Source organism: Leptidea sinapis, chromosome 34 (assembly GCF_905404315.1).
Source record: "Leptidea sinapis chromosome 34, ilLepSina1.1, whole genome shotgun sequence".
In the NCBI taxonomy this organism is placed as follows: Eukaryota; Metazoa; Arthropoda; class Insecta; order Lepidoptera; family Pieridae; genus Leptidea; species Leptidea sinapis.
In genome coordinates, this window is record NC_066298.1 from 11,602,501 (window position 1) to 11,618,217 (window position 15,717).

Sequence of the window (15,717 nt, forward strand, 5' to 3'; positions counted from 1 at the left end):
ACTAACTTTTTGAATCTAACACTAAGTATTGATACATTTTTAATGGATAATTTTACGATCTACAATTTTTGTCCGAGATACTTTTATGATAAAACTTACCTACCGTTTTGCTGAAAATCGCGAAAAACGAATGTGATTAAGTAAGTAAGTAAGTACGTAAGTAAGTAAGTAAGCAACTAAGTAAGTAAGTAAATAGGTAAGTAAGTAAGTAAGTAAGAAAGAATTACGTTTAAAGATATTTATTTCTCATTAAAAACATAATATTGTCACTTACATGAGAACATAAAAATATGATGTAATAATTTATCCGCCGTTCTTTAGATGTTCAGTACATACATGTTACACATTATAGTACTTATTCTTCTTCACAAAATTTAAGATTACACACTTTTACAGGGCACTGTCACATAACAAACAATTTCAGACATGTGTTTTATAAAAACTTTGAAACAATATAGTCTGATAGGTCACGTTTAAATGTTTTTAGTGACCTAATCTTTTTGAGAGATGAAGGTAGACTATTAAAAAGTTGTGCGCCCTCGTAAATAAACATACGCTTGCCGTAATTTGTTCTTGTCTTAGGTAGTATCAAGTAGCTGGCTCGTCTCGTGCTGCGTTTAGACGCATGTTTAGTTTGGGTGAGTAAGATTGATGTATGATAAGAATTTTGATTTGATTTGAAATATATTTTTTTTTGGAGGTTTTTTATTTGGTTTCGGAGGGAAAATGAAATGTACGTGTCGCGCGTTTATTACTGAACATTATCGTACTCGTTATTAATAAAGTTAAAAAAAAAAAAAAAAAAAAAAGCGATTTTTTCTTCGAAGCCGCAATGCATATTCAATATTATGTTATTAATAAATAGTAAAATCAAATCAAAATCACTTTATTCACATATCAGAGAGTTTACACGTTCATATCGTTCGCGTGCACCACACATACGGCAGTCGGCGTCGAGAGTCGAGTCCGTAGCGAACGGTTCGCGACGCCGAATTCAACGCCGCTCAAGTTTTTTCTTGTAAAAAGAGTGAAAAACGCACGCGACAAAAATACAAAAACGCACAACACGGTGGTGTTGTTTTATTATTCTCGTCGTCGTCATCGTCATTCATATTTTATTTAATATATATTTATATTTGAGTAAGTTTGTGAATGCGCGCGATGATAACGACGATGATATAATAACAATACGGTTGTTGGTACTCTCGGGGCAGAGCTGGTGTGTCTGTGTCTGTGTTTGTGTCGCGCGTTGTTTTATATGTTCTTTTTTTACAATATAAAAAATGAGACAGACTCACCGCGCTGTGTCGATCGAGCGTTTTCGAGTTTCCCTATGCGGATGATATTTGATTTGGTGATTTGAAAGGTTTTTTGTGATTTCGTTTCTCATAATTCCTCTCTTCACTCTCTCTATAGTATCATACGCTGCGGCGATCCTCGTCACGTTGAAAGCGATCGTGTAAATTTTTTGCGCGCACCAAGACGCCGACTGGGCTTCGACGGTTTCCCTCTGTTAAGATTTTTAACGTGAGGGCCCGCAAGCCGGAACGCGTCGCGCATTTCACGCGTGCGAGACGTTCACGCTCCTCTCAAGCACCGGGCGTCGATCCGATTTGTGATCACGACGTGTACCGATATTAATACGTTGATACCGCTTCTATTGCGTGTCATCATTTTTATTATTACCCGAAGGGACTCTCGTTACTGAACTTTCATAACATACAATCGGCCCATCGCCGATTTATGATTCGTTCAACGCGCACCGTATGCCTTTGAGATATATAGTGTACAGTGCGCGAACGGATATCTCACGATATGTTCAAGATGTCATAGTCGCGACGCCCTAAGGGGAGATCGCGACGCATGACGCGCTGAGCGCGACAACAATCGTTGTTTGCAGCAGCTCCCTGGTTGATCCTGCCAGTAGTTATATGCTTGTCTCAAAGATTAAGCCATGCATGTCTCAGTGCAAGCCGTATTAAGGCGATACCGCGAATGGCTCAATATATCAGTTTTGGTTCCTTAGATCTTACTCAGTTACTTGGATAACTGTGGTAATTCTAGAGCTAATACATGCAATCAGAGCTCTGACCAGTGATGGGATGAGTGCTTTTATTAGATCAAAACCAATCGACGGAGGGCCTCGCGTCCGAAGTCGTTAATTTTGATGAATCTGGATAACTTTTGCCGATCGCATGGTCCAGTACCGGCGACGCATCTTTCAAATGTCTGCCTTATCAACTTTCGATGGTAGTTTCTGCGACTACCATGGTTGTCACGGGTAACGGGGAATCAGGGTTCGATTCCGGAGAGGGAGCCTGAGAAACGGCTACCACATCCAAGGAAGGCAGCAGGCGCGCAAATTACCCACTCCCGGCACGGGGAGGTAGTGACGAAAAATAACGATACGGGACTCTTACGAGGCCTCGTAATCGGAATGAGTACACTTTAAATATTTTAACGAGGAACAATTGGAGGGCAAGTCTGGTGCCAGCAGCCGCGGTAATTCCAGCTCCAATAGCGTATACTAAAATTGTTGCGGTTAAAAAGCTCGTAGTTGCATTTGTGCGCCGCGCTGTCGGTGCATCGCATCCGCGGTGATACTGACACGTCTGCGGAGCATATCGTCGGTGAGCCGGCGGTAAAACGCCGGTTCAATATCAAAATCCTATCGCGGTGCTCTTCAGTGAGTGTCGAGATGGGCCGACAATTTTACTTTGAACAAATTAGAGTGCTCAAAGCGGGCTCAAAATGCCGCTTGAATATTTCGTGCATGGAATAATAGAATATGATCTCGGTTCTATTTTGTTGGTTTTCAGAACTCCGAGGTAATGATTAATAGGGATAACTGGGGGCATTCGTATTGCGACGTTAGAGGTGAAATTCTTGGATCGTCGCAAGACGAACATCAGCGAAAGCATTTGCCAAAGGTGTTTTCATCAATCAAGAACGAAAGTTAGAGGTTCGAAGGCGATTAGATACCGCCCTAGTTCTAACCGTAAATATGTCATCTAGCGATCCGCCGACGTTACTACAATGGCTCGGCGGGCAGCTTCCGGGAAACCAAAGATTTTGGACTCCGGGGGGAGTATGGTTGCAAAGCTGAAACTTAAAGGAATTGACGGAAGGGCACCACCAGGAGTGGAGCCTGCGGCTTAATTTGACTCAACACGGGAAATCTCACCAGGCCCGGACACCGGAAGGATTGACAGATTAACAGCTCTTTCTTGATTCGGTGGGTGGTGGTGCATGGCCGTTCTTAGTTGGTGGAGCGATTTGTCTGGTTAATTCCGGTAACGAACGAGACTCTAGCCTGCTAAATAGGCGTCGTCATTTAGGTGTGCGCGGCTTCAGGGTCGCGCAACTCACTGGCGGCGTATTAAAATTCTTCTTAGAGGGACCGGCGGCTTCGAGCCGCACGAGATTGAGCAATAACAGGTCTGTGATGCCCTTAGATGTCCTGGGCCGCACGCGCGCTACACTGAAGGAATCAACATGTTCTCCCTGGCCTAGAGGCCCGGGCAACCCGTTGAAACTCCTTCGTGCTGGGGATTGGGGTTTGCAATTATCCCCCATAAACGAGGAATTCCTAGTAAGCGCGAGTCATAAGCTCGCGTTGATTACGTCCCTGCCCTTTGTACACACCGCCCGTCGCTACTACCGATTGAATGATTTAGTGAGGTCTTCGGACCGACACGCGGTGGCTTCGCGGCCGTCGGCGTTGCTGGGAAGTTGACCAAACTTGATCATTTAGAGGAAGTAAAAGTCGTAACAAGGTTTCCGTAGGGGAACCTGCGGAAGGATCATTAACGTGTAACGGTCGCGTGCGCGAGCGTTGTCGCCGACACGCTTCGCTCACAGCCGACTGTTGACGATGATAACTTCAATCACGTGTCAATCACTGATTATTTTCGCGCTCGCGATGTGCTCTCTGTGCTCCGTTGTCGCGTTTGCCGCGCGCGCGCTGACATCTCCCGCCGCATGTGGGGGGTGTCCGGCACGACGTCTCCGGCACGACGCTTCGGCGGGCGCGGTTCGCATGTACGCGACGCGCGTGCGTCTCGCGACGCGCTCATGTCGAGTGCGAAGCGAGTCGAGATCACGACGTACGCGCAATGCGTGCGTCACATAATATTTTGTTACACACAGAGATCGTTCACGTATTTTCTAAATATAAAAACTATTACCCTGAACGGTGGATCACTTGGCTCGCGGGTCGATGAAGAACGCAGTTAACTGCGCGTCATAGTGTGAACTGCAGGACACATTTGAACATCGACATTTCGAACGCACATTGCGGTCCGTGGAGAAATATCCAGGACCACTCCTGTCTGAGGGCCGGCTGCATAAAAGAATACGACGACGCCGTCGCTGTATGCTGACAACACTGTTTGCGCGCCTAAAAAACGTGTAAAACGAGTGACGGTCTTCGGGCCGGGCTCGGGTAAACCCCGCCGGTTTTCCGGGGCCCGCTCGATCCGTTCGAAAATGTAAAATAAGCCGCAACGCGTGGTGCTGTTCGCGTGCAACGCCGTCTCCGCCTCACGCCCGACGTGGGTCACGGAGACGGGCGCGGTACCGGGGCGCGCTCGTTCGCTGTCACACGCGGATATCTCGTGATTAATTTTAATTAATCTATGCAGAGCTCTCTATGTGAACGGCGTGCGTGGCTGCGCCTTCGGTTCGCGTCCCGTGCGCTGCACGTGTTATTTCGGCCCGACGTGAGCGTGCAAACGAGTAGGCGGACTCGACGTCCGAAGGGCGCTTCGATCGCGGTACGTGCGCGGGTCGACGATACGTCGTTGAGACTTATTGGCGGCGCGCGCACGACGGTGTCGCTGCGCTGACGGATATCGTGTCTGCCTCATACTTTTTATCGTTGGCCTCAGATCAGGGAGGATCACCCGCCGAATTTAAGCATATTAGTAAGCGGAGGAAAAGAAACTAACCAGGATTCCCTCAGTAGCGGCGAGCGAACAGGGATAAGCCCAGCGCCGAATCCCGCGGTCGTCACGGTCGCGGGACATGTGGTGTTAGGGAGGTTCCGCTTTCTCGCGGTCGCCGCTCCCGTCCAAGTTCGTCTTGAACGGGGCCGTTTTCCCATAGAGGGTGCCAGGCCCGTAGCGACGGAGCGAGTCCGCGAGAGGGACTCTCCTCAGAGTCGGGTTGCTTGAGAGTGCAGCCCTAAGTGGGTGGTAAACTCCATCTAAGGCTAAATATAACCGCGAGACCGATAGCGAACAAGTACCGTGAGGGAAAGTTGAAAAGAACTTTGAAGAGAGAGTTCAAGAGTACGTGAAACCGTTCAGGGGTAAACCTGCGAAACTCGAATGAACGAACGGAGAGATTCATCGTCACTCCGGGGCGTACGGCGGCGTGCCGCGATGTGCGCGAGACTCGTGCTCGCGTTCACCGGTCGCCGCCGTTGACGCACCCGGACGGCGTGCACTTCTCTCTTAGTACACATTATGCATCGCGACCCGTTCGTCTGTTCGGCCTAAGCGTTGTCCGGGAGCCGGGCGGCTGCGCGTTCACGCGCACAGCCGTCCGACCGTGACGATCGCCGGCCGGCGGCGGACGGTACTTGTCATGAAACGCGCACGCGTCTCCATCCGGGGACGCGTCCGGCCCGACGCGAGCGAGAGTCGTCGTCGACATCCTGCCCTTGTGCGGATGCTGACGCGACGCCGCTGTCGTCGCAGCCGTGTAGTCTCGGACTGTGCGCGTATCAGTCGGCGATGTTACTGTTTCGGGCACTCGCAGGACCCGTCTTGAAACACGGACCAAGGAGTCTAGCATGTGTGCGAGTCATTGAGTTATGAATTCAAACAGACAAAACTGAAAGGCGCAACGAAAGTGAAGGCGCGCGCTTGTCGCGCGCTCAGGGAGGATGGAGCGTCGGTCGTCAAAAATCGATCTCTCGCACTCCCGAGGCGTCTCGTTTCCAATCAGCGAATGCGGGCGCGCTCTGAGCACAGATGCTGGGACCCGAAAGATGGTGAACTATGCCTGGTCAGGTCGAAGTCAGGGGAAACCCTGATGGAGGACCGTAGCGATTCTGACGTGCAAATCGATCGTCGGAACTGGGTATAGGGGCGAAAGACTAATCGAACCATCTAGTAGCTGGTTCCGTCCGAAGTTTCCCTCAGGATAGCTGGCGTCGACTCGTAACAGTCTCATCCGGTAAAGCGAATGATTAGAGGCATTGGGGCCGAAACGACCTCAACCTATTCTCAAACTTTAAATGGGTGAGAACTCCGGCTTACTCGAACGATGAAGCCGGAGATCTGATGACGGTGCCAAGTGGGCCAATTTTGGTAAGCAGAACTGGCGCTGTGGGATGAACCAAACGTAGTGTTAAGGCGCCTAAAAAACGCTCATGGGACACCATGAAAGGCGTTGGTCGCTCATGACAGCAGGACGGTGGCCATGGAAGTCGGAATCCGCTAAGGAGTGTGCAACGACTCACCTGCCGAAGCGACCAGCCCTGAAAATGGATGGCGCTGAAGCGTTTTGCCTATACACTACCGTTACCGGCAATCGGCGCGTGCGTGTCAAAGCGCACGCGTATTATGCCGTAACGAGTAGGACGTGCGCGGCGGAGTGCGCAGAAGGGTCTGGGCGTGAGCCCGCCTGGAGCCTCCGTCGGTGCAGATCTTGGTGGTAGTAGCAAATACTCCAGCGAGGCCCTGGAGGACTGACGTGGAGAAGGGTTTCGCGTGAACAGTAGTTGCTCGCGAGTCAGTCGATCCTAAGCTCAAGGAGAGATCTTATGTCGATGCGGCGTGTTTATATATATTTTGTGTATATGATAAATAACGCCCTTTGAGCGAAAGGGAATCCGGTTCCTATTCCGGAACCCGGCAGCGGAACCGTTTCAATAATCGTTCTCTCGTTTCTCAAGCGAGTGTTCGACGGGGTAACCCAAAGTGGCCTGAAGACGCCGCCGAGTGGTCCGGGAAGAGTTTTCTTTTCTGCCTGAGCGTTCGAGTTCCATGGAATCCTATAGAAGGGAGATATGGTTCGGAACGCGAAGAGCACCGCATTTGCGGCGGTGTCCGGATACTCTCTGCGGACCTTGAAAATTCAGGTGAGGGATGTACGTGGAGATGTCGCGCCGGCTCGTACCCATATCCGCAGCAGGTCTCCAAGGTGAAGAGCCTCTAGTCGATAGAATAATGTAGGTAAGGGAAGTCGGCAAATTGGATCCGTAACTTCGGAATAAGGATTGGCTCTGAGGACCGGGGCGTGTCGGGTTTGGACGGGAAGCGGATGCGGCCGGTGCCGGGCCTGGTCGATGCTCGCGCGTGTCTCCATCGCAAGGTGGTCTCGCGCGTCGTGCTGAATCCGGACCCGCGTTCCGGCCTTTCGCGGATCTTCCTAGCCGTAAGTCCGCGTCGGTTTCGTCTCGTGCGCGATCGGCGCGGTACTGTACGACCGCCGTTCAACGGTCAGCTCAGAACTGGCACGGACAAGGGGAATCCGACTGTCTAATTAAAACAAAGCATTGCGATGGCCCTCGCGGGTGTTGACGCAATGTGATTTCTGCCCAGTGCTCTGAATGTCAACGTGAAGAAATTCAAGCAAGCGCGGGTAAAATGGTGGAGATAACGGGAGCAAAACAGGCGCGATGTATGTTGTCACGTCTGTTATTAGACAGTCGGTATAGGGTGTTCAGCTGTACTTCAGGGAGCTCACCCAAAAAAGTTGGTCAATTAGCCACCCCATCTCGGTTATCCGAGCAACGGGCGCGGTGGCCTTCAATTGATCTGAAGTAGATGGTTCCGAAAGGTTCCTCGGCGGTTACCCGTCAAACGTGGTGGAGGTAGCTTTACCGACACGGGAGCTATGGGGGAGGGGAGCCCACTGGGAGGCTACCAGTGCCCCTCCATTGGCGTCGGACTCGTAGTGGCTTGGCGCCAGGTGTTGATAGGACAAATGTGGGGAGATTGTTGTCCATTTGTTTGCGTATAGCATATCTCTCAATAGGAGACGGCCAGTGTGGGCTGGGTCCCGATCTCCGCCTCTGGTTCGTATGGGCGAAACGTCTGTGGAGTACCGCGACTGGGGGTGCTTGCCGCCTGGGTTAACAGGCGAAATTGAAGAGTCATAATTGGTTGTCTGTGACCCTCTACGTCTGACCAACGCACTATACCGGGACTGGAGCGAAAGCTGTTGTGCTGTAACCTACCTAGTAGGCGGTGTGCGTTGGGATTCTAGCAGTTAGAAAGGCAGACAGTAAGTACCGCCATCCGACGTCGGGCCGGGTGCGCTGGGGGGCTTGCCAGCCCCCCAGACCCCCCGCCCGGCGATAGCAACTATGACTCTCTTGAGATAGCCAAATGCCTCGTCATCTAATTAGTGACGCGCATGAATGGATTAACGAGATTCCCGCTGTCCCTATCTACTTACTACTATCTACTTCGTCGCCGGCTCTCGTAGCGAGCGGACGTGTTTTGTGCTCTCTGCGTTAGTCGCCGCCCAAGTTTCTGTGATTCGTTGTGTTCTTGACCAATCGCGTTGTGTGGGTGGAGCTTGTGCGCGACGTCCGCCACTGTAAGCAGTGTGGGTGGAGCCACAGGTGCGTATTTTTATCAGTGATTTATGACACTAATTAGCTAATTACTTTGTTTACGCTATTTCTTTTGTTGAACCATTTTTTGCAGTAATTAGCTAATGACTTTGTTTATTTGATATTCTTTTGTGTTTTTATTATACTTTATTGACTTCATATTATTTAGATAGCTTATAAGAATTATTTAGTGTTAGGTATTAGGTAGTTATTTAGCCTTTAGTTAGTTAGTGTTAGGGAAGAGACAGGACTCAGTGTAGCTATAGGATTATTTTTGCCTTTTATTTTTTTCTTTCGTGTATTTTATTGTGCGTGCGTATTTGTCTGACGTGCAAGTATGGACGATTCCGAGCGCCTCCTTCGGGAGGCGGTTGAGGAGAAGCGGAAGGAGCTGGAGGAGCTTGAGGCGTTAGCGCTCTTCACGCCAAGGAAATCCTTGGCTAGGACACCTCCAGGAGGATTCAGCAGCGTGGCTGAGGTGAGCCAGGGTGCGGAGAAGCGCCCGCTACAGTCACCTGAGGAGCTGCAGGAGGCAATCCGACGCCGGTTGGAGCCGGTAGCTAGCAGCTCCAGGAGAGAATTACCGAGAGGAGAAAAGGAGAAGGAGGCGGAACCAAAATCAATGAGGGAGCAAGACATCGAGGAGCTTATTGAGCTGGCAAATACGGCCGGGAGCAACATAATGTCGGCGGCAACGGGCCCAACAAATAAGCTTAACAAGTCGGACCTGGGGCTAATTGGAACCCAGGTTCAGCGCCTCACGGCGGTGGTCGCCACTCTCGCGGGCAGATTGTTAAAAGCGTCGGAGCAATCCAAGGCCTTCCGCGGAGAAGCGGGGGCCCCGGTCGTAATGGAAAAGGAGACGTACGCGACCATGCTGCGAACAGGGAGGACAGCAACACAGCCAAAACCAGTGAGTATGGGTACCTCAATAGCGGTGTACCCATCGGAGGACAGCTCCATTAAAACAGCCGAGGAGACCAAGGCCGTTCTAAAAGAGGCAATTAACCCACATACCATGGGGCTGCAGGTGGCACGTCTGCGCAAAGTGGGGAATGCAGGAGTTGTCCTCCAGACAAGGAATAGAGAGGATATAGAGAAAATCAGAAAGGCCATGCCGGCGAACTTGAAGGTGCAGGAGACGGGCCAGAAGACGCCGCTTGTTGCAATTTTGAACGTGAGCGGCCATGTGAAGGACGGAGAAGACTTGCTGGGCGCGCTCCGCACCCAGAATTTCAACGATGTGGACCCCAAGGAAGGCTTTCCCAAGGTGGCCTTCTATAAGAAGACAAAGGGGGGCTCCTGCACCACTGTAGTGCTGGCATGCAGTGCTAAGTGGAGGGATCGTTTAATGTCCAGGGAGAGAGTCTACATCGACTGGGAACGATATTTAGTGAGGGACTTCCTGGACATCACCTGCTGTGCAAAATGCCAGTGGTATGGGCACTCCATGAAGCACTGCAAAGCAGAGAGGGAGACTTGCAGTAAGTGCGGTGACGTCGGGCATGGCCATAAGGAGTGCAAGTCGAAGAAGGAGAGGTGCGCCACCTGTGTCAAAGCAGGGAAGTTAGGCGACGACCACAGGACCGCAGCGCTTACTTGTCCGGCCAGAATAGCGGCGCAGAAGAGGGCAGCCGAACGAACCAACTATGGCTGCTAACCACAGATATGTGAACGTCGGGCAGATAAATCTCCAGGGAGCGGCAACGGCGACGGCGGAACTTCCGGAAATCGCCCACAGGCTGGGTCTCGATATCGTTCTTGTTCAAGAACAATATGGGAGGTCCCAGCTGCAGGGGCTGCTGCAGTGCACGGACGAAGGGAAGGCAGGTATCTACCTAAACAGCACCAGGATAGCGGGATTGATCCTGCCGGAACTTTCAACATCGCACTGTCTAGTAGCACACTTCCGGGGGGGCGGCGGCGACATCTACGTGGTATCGGCGTACTTCCAGTATAGCGAGAACATCGACATCCACATTCACCACTTGGACCGCGTACTGGAAGTCCTCCGGGGAAAACAAGTTGTCATCGGGGCCGATACCAATACTCACTCGCCGCTCTGGCACAGTCGCCGTGAGCAGTTCGAGGGAAGAGGCGCAGAGACATCCAGGAGGAGGACAGCGATGGAGAGCTTTATACTCTCGAGGGGGCTCCTCGTGCACAATAAGGCGGGGGAACCGGATACTTTTAAGACGATTAACGGTTCCTCCAACATCGACGTCACATTAACAACCAGAGGGGTCCCATTAACAGACTGGAAAGTCAGGGAAGAAGAGAGCACAAGCGACCACCAGCTCATAACGTTCTCCATCGCAAAGGACGACCCATCAGCCGCACGGCACCAGGGAGAGCTAGAGCCAGGGAGAGAGCCAACGAGGTACCGGGATCGAAGTGTGGACTGGGATCGGTTTTGTACAACACTCTCGTGGCGTGTAGGTAGGCTGGACTACCGAAAGCCAGCACAAGAACTGTGCAAGCAGTTCGTCTCGATGCTCGATCGTACAGCTGGGGAGTGTTTAGGTGTAGACAAGGGGAAAAATCGGGTGCGGGGTCATGAATGGTGGTCAAGAAAACTTGATCACCTTCGTAGGGAGCACAACCGGTTGCGTCGGGAATGGCAGCAGTCTCGGCGTGCGGGCGGACTGGCAGAAGAAATCTGCAAAGGACGCTTCCATCGAGCACGTACGATATATAGGAAGTCTATGCGGGAAGCGGAGACCAACCACTTCTCGAAATTAGCCGACAGTGGGAATGACGATCCGTGGGGCATGGCGTACCGGGCCGCTACCGGCAGGGTGCGCCCGCCCGTGAACGTCATTAATGGGTTGAAGCTTGCGCAAGGCTACGCTGTTGACATCCGCAGCGCTATGGGAGGGATACTGGCAGTGATGTGTCCGGACGACGACAGGGCGGCTGATTCCGACTATCATGTACAGGTGCGCCTGGCGGCAGCTTGCGTGCCCAGTGGTCGAACGGTGGGCCCTCCCACCAGGGAACAGATCGGCCAAATTATCCGGAGCCTACCGAACAAGGCGCCGGGTACAGATGGGATCACCGCTCGGATAGTAAAAGCAGCGTGGAAGGTGGCCGCGAGCGAGATGACTGTAATGTACGGTAAGTGTATAGAAGAGGGCGTGTTTCCCGATGTATGGAAGGAAGGCCGGTTGATAGTACTGCCAAAGGGTGATGGGAAGGCGACTGACCCAAAGGCGTATAGACCCATCACCCTCTTGCCAGTACTGGGTAAGGTGCTTGAGCAGTTGATATGCGAATGTACTCCGGGTCTGTACAGTCGCATGTCAACCCGTCAACATGGGTTTATGAAAGGGAGGTCCACGATAACGGCACTGAACGCTATTCAATTAACAGTGAACACCAGCACACACAAGTACGTACACGCGATCACGTTGGATATATCTGGGGCTTTCGACAACGCATGGTGGCCAATGGTACTGCTTAAGTACAAGCAGGGAGGCTGCCCACCCAACATCTACCGTTGTCTGAGTTCCTACTTCGTCAACCGACGAGTAGGTATGTTCGTTGGAGCCGATGCAGTGTGGAAAACCTCTACTATGGGGTGTCCACAGGGCTCAGTGCTCGGCCCGACTTTATGGAACGTGTTGTTGAACGACCTTTTGGAAACGAGCATGCCAACAGGGGTGGGAATGGTAGCGTATGCGGATGACGTGACGCTCCTCATAGAGGCGAACTCCAGAGCGGATATCGAGGCCAATGCCCGGGCGGCGCTTGAGAAAATCACAGACTGGGGGGTCAGAAACCGGCTGAGTTTTTCTCCCAGGAAAACAAAGTCTATAACTTTAAAGGGAACTCTCAGGCGACCTCCGGTCATCAGAATGAACGGGCAATCTGTCACAGCGGTCGATAATGTAAAAATACTGGGCATCACAATTGATGGTAAGGGATCATTTGCAGAGCACGCCTTGGATATCGGGGAGCGAGCCGCGAAGTGTTTCGGCAAAATGGCTAGGGTATCTTCAACCTCTTGGGGCATACGATACAAGGCACTTAAGCTCTTGTATAGAGGGACATTCGTAGCAACCTTGACTTACGCGGCAAGCACCTGGTATCACAGGGCATTTTTGCATGTGGTGTCGAGTCGGTTGCTCAGGACTCAACGAACGTCGTTGGTGCTGCTCACCAAGGCGTACCGCTCCACGAGCACGGCCGCACTGCCAGTTTTAGCAGGGGTACTTCCGGCAGACCTGGAAGTTTATCGTGCGGGCAAGATCGAGGCGACCAGGGGCGATAGGGTTAAAAAGGAGCTCGCGTCATTAAAGAAGGACATCCACTCCGAAGTGGTGAACATGTGGCAGGAGCGCTGGGAACGCGAGGAGAGAGGTGGCGAACTCAGACGCTTCTTCCCATGTGTCGGGGAAAGACTCCTGGCGTCGTGGGTGCATCCCGACCATTACACGTCGCAGCTGTTGACGGGACATGGGCAGTTCAACAGCAAGCTTAGGGACCTGGGGCTAAAAGGGGACGGCACATGTCCATGTGGCGCGACGGACGAGAACCGCGACCACGTGCTGTGGGATTGTAGCTTGTACGAGGAAGCAAGAGGCGAAATGCTGGACCATCTAACGAGGACAAGACCAGGACCAGTTTATTACGGAGACTTGGTATCCTCTGAGGAGAATTTCTCCAGGCTGATGAGATATGCCGCAAGTTGGTACCGTGTCAGGAGAGTGATGGAGGGGTAAACCAAGACGGTGACGAAGACAGAGAAAGGAAGACCAAGAGAAGAAGAGGAGATTAGGAAGAAGGAGAGCCCGGCGACGAAGAAGCCGTATCTGTGGTCGGCCGCCCCCAGAAAGGGGGAGAGGGCCATCTAGGGACGCATATTAAAAAAGAGAACTTGTAGGGAGTCAAGAAAATGTGCCGGACCTCAAATCCGGTACATCTCCCGCTGTTTCGGTCGGTACCTAGGTCTTGATGACCGAAAGGTCGGTAAGACCATGGGAAGGAGGTGGGTTATGTCCCTATCTACTATCTAGCGAAACCACAGCCAAGGGAACGGGCTTGGGAGAATCAGCGGGGAAAGAAGACCCTGTTGAGCTTGACTCTAGTCTGGCATTGTAAGGAGACATGAGAGGTGTAGCATAAGTGGGAGATCGTTCGCGGTCGTCGCTGAAAAACCACTACTTTCATTGTTTCATTACTTACTCGGTTGGGCGGAAGCGGTGCGCGGTCGATAATATCGGCGGGCGTACGGTGTTTCGTTCCAAGCGTGCAGAGTGGCGACGTGGCGGCAACGCTCGTCGCCGTACAACTCCCGCGTGATCCGGTTCGAGGACACTGCCAGGCGGGGAGTTTGACTGGGGCGGTACATCTGTCAAAGAATAACGCAGGTGTCCTAAGGCCAGCTCAGCGAGGACAGAAACCTCGCGTGGAGCAAAAGGGCAAAAGCTGGCTTGATCCAGATGTTCAGTACGCATAGGGACTGCGAAAGCACGGCCTATCGATCCTTTAGTATAAAGAGTTTTTAGCAAGAGGTGCCAGAAAAGTTACCACAGGGATAACTGGCTTGTGGCGGCCAAGCGTTCATAGCGACGTTGCTTTTTGATCCTTCGATGTCGGCTCTTCCTATCATTGCGAAGCAAAATTCGCCAAGCGTTGGATTGTTCACCCATCAAAAGGGAACGTGAGCTGGGTTTAGACCGTCGTGAGACAGGTTAGTTTTACCCTCCTGATGGCGTGTCGTTGCGATAGTAATACTGCTCAGTACGAGAGGAACCGCAGTTTCGGACATTTGGTTCATGCACTCGGCCGAGCGGCCGGTGGTGCGAAGCTACCATCCGCGGGATTATGCCTGAACGCCTCTAAGGCCGAAGCCAGCCTAGCCGAATCCGGCAAGGATATACTCACTGTGGAGCCCCGAGTGTCGGGAGGCTCTAAACAATGTGACTTTACTAGTCGCGTTTTATTCGTAAGACGCGACGTCGAAGCCCATTTGGAACGCGACGAACGGTGCGAGCGGTATTAACACGTGCACCACGGCGTCGAAGTTTCGAATTTACCTCAGTTCGATGTCGGGGCTCGGAATAGTCTGTAGACGACTTACGTTCCTGGCGGGGTGTTGTGCTCGGTAGAGCAGCGTCGTGCTGCGATCTGTTGAGACTCAGCCCTACGCCAGGTGATTCGTCCGAGGACGCATCGTCGCCGAGAAGCAGAGTTGTGTGTGTGTGTGTGTGTGTGTGCAAACAAACAACAGGCCAACATATAATATTATAATAACATAATAATATAAATAATATTATCATGATATTTCGTCGTGACGGACGCGTCACGCGATTTCTCATGATTATAAAATTTTACAATATATTATTATTTATTATAGTTGAAAGACGTGGTTGATGTTGTACACGGCGACTACTCTAATGATAACGAGTACGATCATTTTCAGGTTATTATGTCGAGTCGAGTGTTGTGATAAGTGTACATCGCCGACGGCGGCGGCGGCTCCGGTGGTGTTGGGCGCGCTGCGCAAATTCCAAAAGCGAGTACGATCGGCCCCAATAGCGGGTACGGTCGATTCCTCAATAGCGAGTACCGCCTAGCGCGAGGAGCGCGGCGCTCCCTGCCGGTCTCCCCGGACGGATATCTCACTTACTTGTTTTCTCCAATAACGAGTACCGCCGAGCGCGAGGAGCGCGGCGCTCCCTGCCGGTCTCCATCTTTTCTCTTGTTCCTTGTACACCAGAACATTATAGTTTTTGACCAATATTCGTGTCCCCTAATAATTGCATGTTCTGTCCGTTTTTTTTTTTAAATTAAATAAAATAAATTATTAATTATTAATTTATCATAAAAATACCTACGAGAAAAAGTGTAGGTGATAAAATTATCTATAAAAAATGTACCGATACTTTTTTTCCTACGAGCCACCGTTTCTGAGATAATAACTATTCAAAAACTTATAAAAACGCGCTAAGTACACTACTACCTCATAGGTGGCGTGGAAACTAACTTTTTGAATCTAACACTAAGTATTGATACATTTTTAATGGATAATTTTACGATCTACAATTTTTGTCCGAGATACTTTTATGATAAAACTTACCTACCGTTTTGCTGAAAATCGCGAAAAACGAATGTGATTAAGTAAGTAAGTAAGTACGTAA

At 51.3% G+C, this 15,717-nt stretch overlaps 2 non-coding genes and 1 pseudogene across 2 annotated transcripts; all 3 read left to right on the plus strand.

The window, feature by feature from the left end:
* Window positions 1–1,904: 1,904 nt before the first annotated feature.
* On the plus strand, window positions 1,905–3,809 carry LOC126975149 (small subunit ribosomal RNA). Its single transcript, XR_007731655.1, has one exon. It is a non-coding gene; the product is annotated as a small subunit ribosomal RNA (ribosomal RNA).
* A 375-nt stretch (window positions 3,810–4,184) lies between these two features.
* LOC126975170 (5.8S ribosomal RNA) lies at window positions 4,185–4,341 on the plus strand. The gene has a single exon (XR_007731667.1). It is a non-coding gene; the product is annotated as a 5.8S ribosomal RNA (ribosomal RNA).
* A 539-nt stretch (window positions 4,342–4,880) lies between these two features.
* LOC126975167 (large subunit ribosomal RNA) lies at window positions 4,881–14,738 on the plus strand (annotated as a pseudogene).
* Window positions 14,739–15,717: the final 979 nt, after the last annotated feature.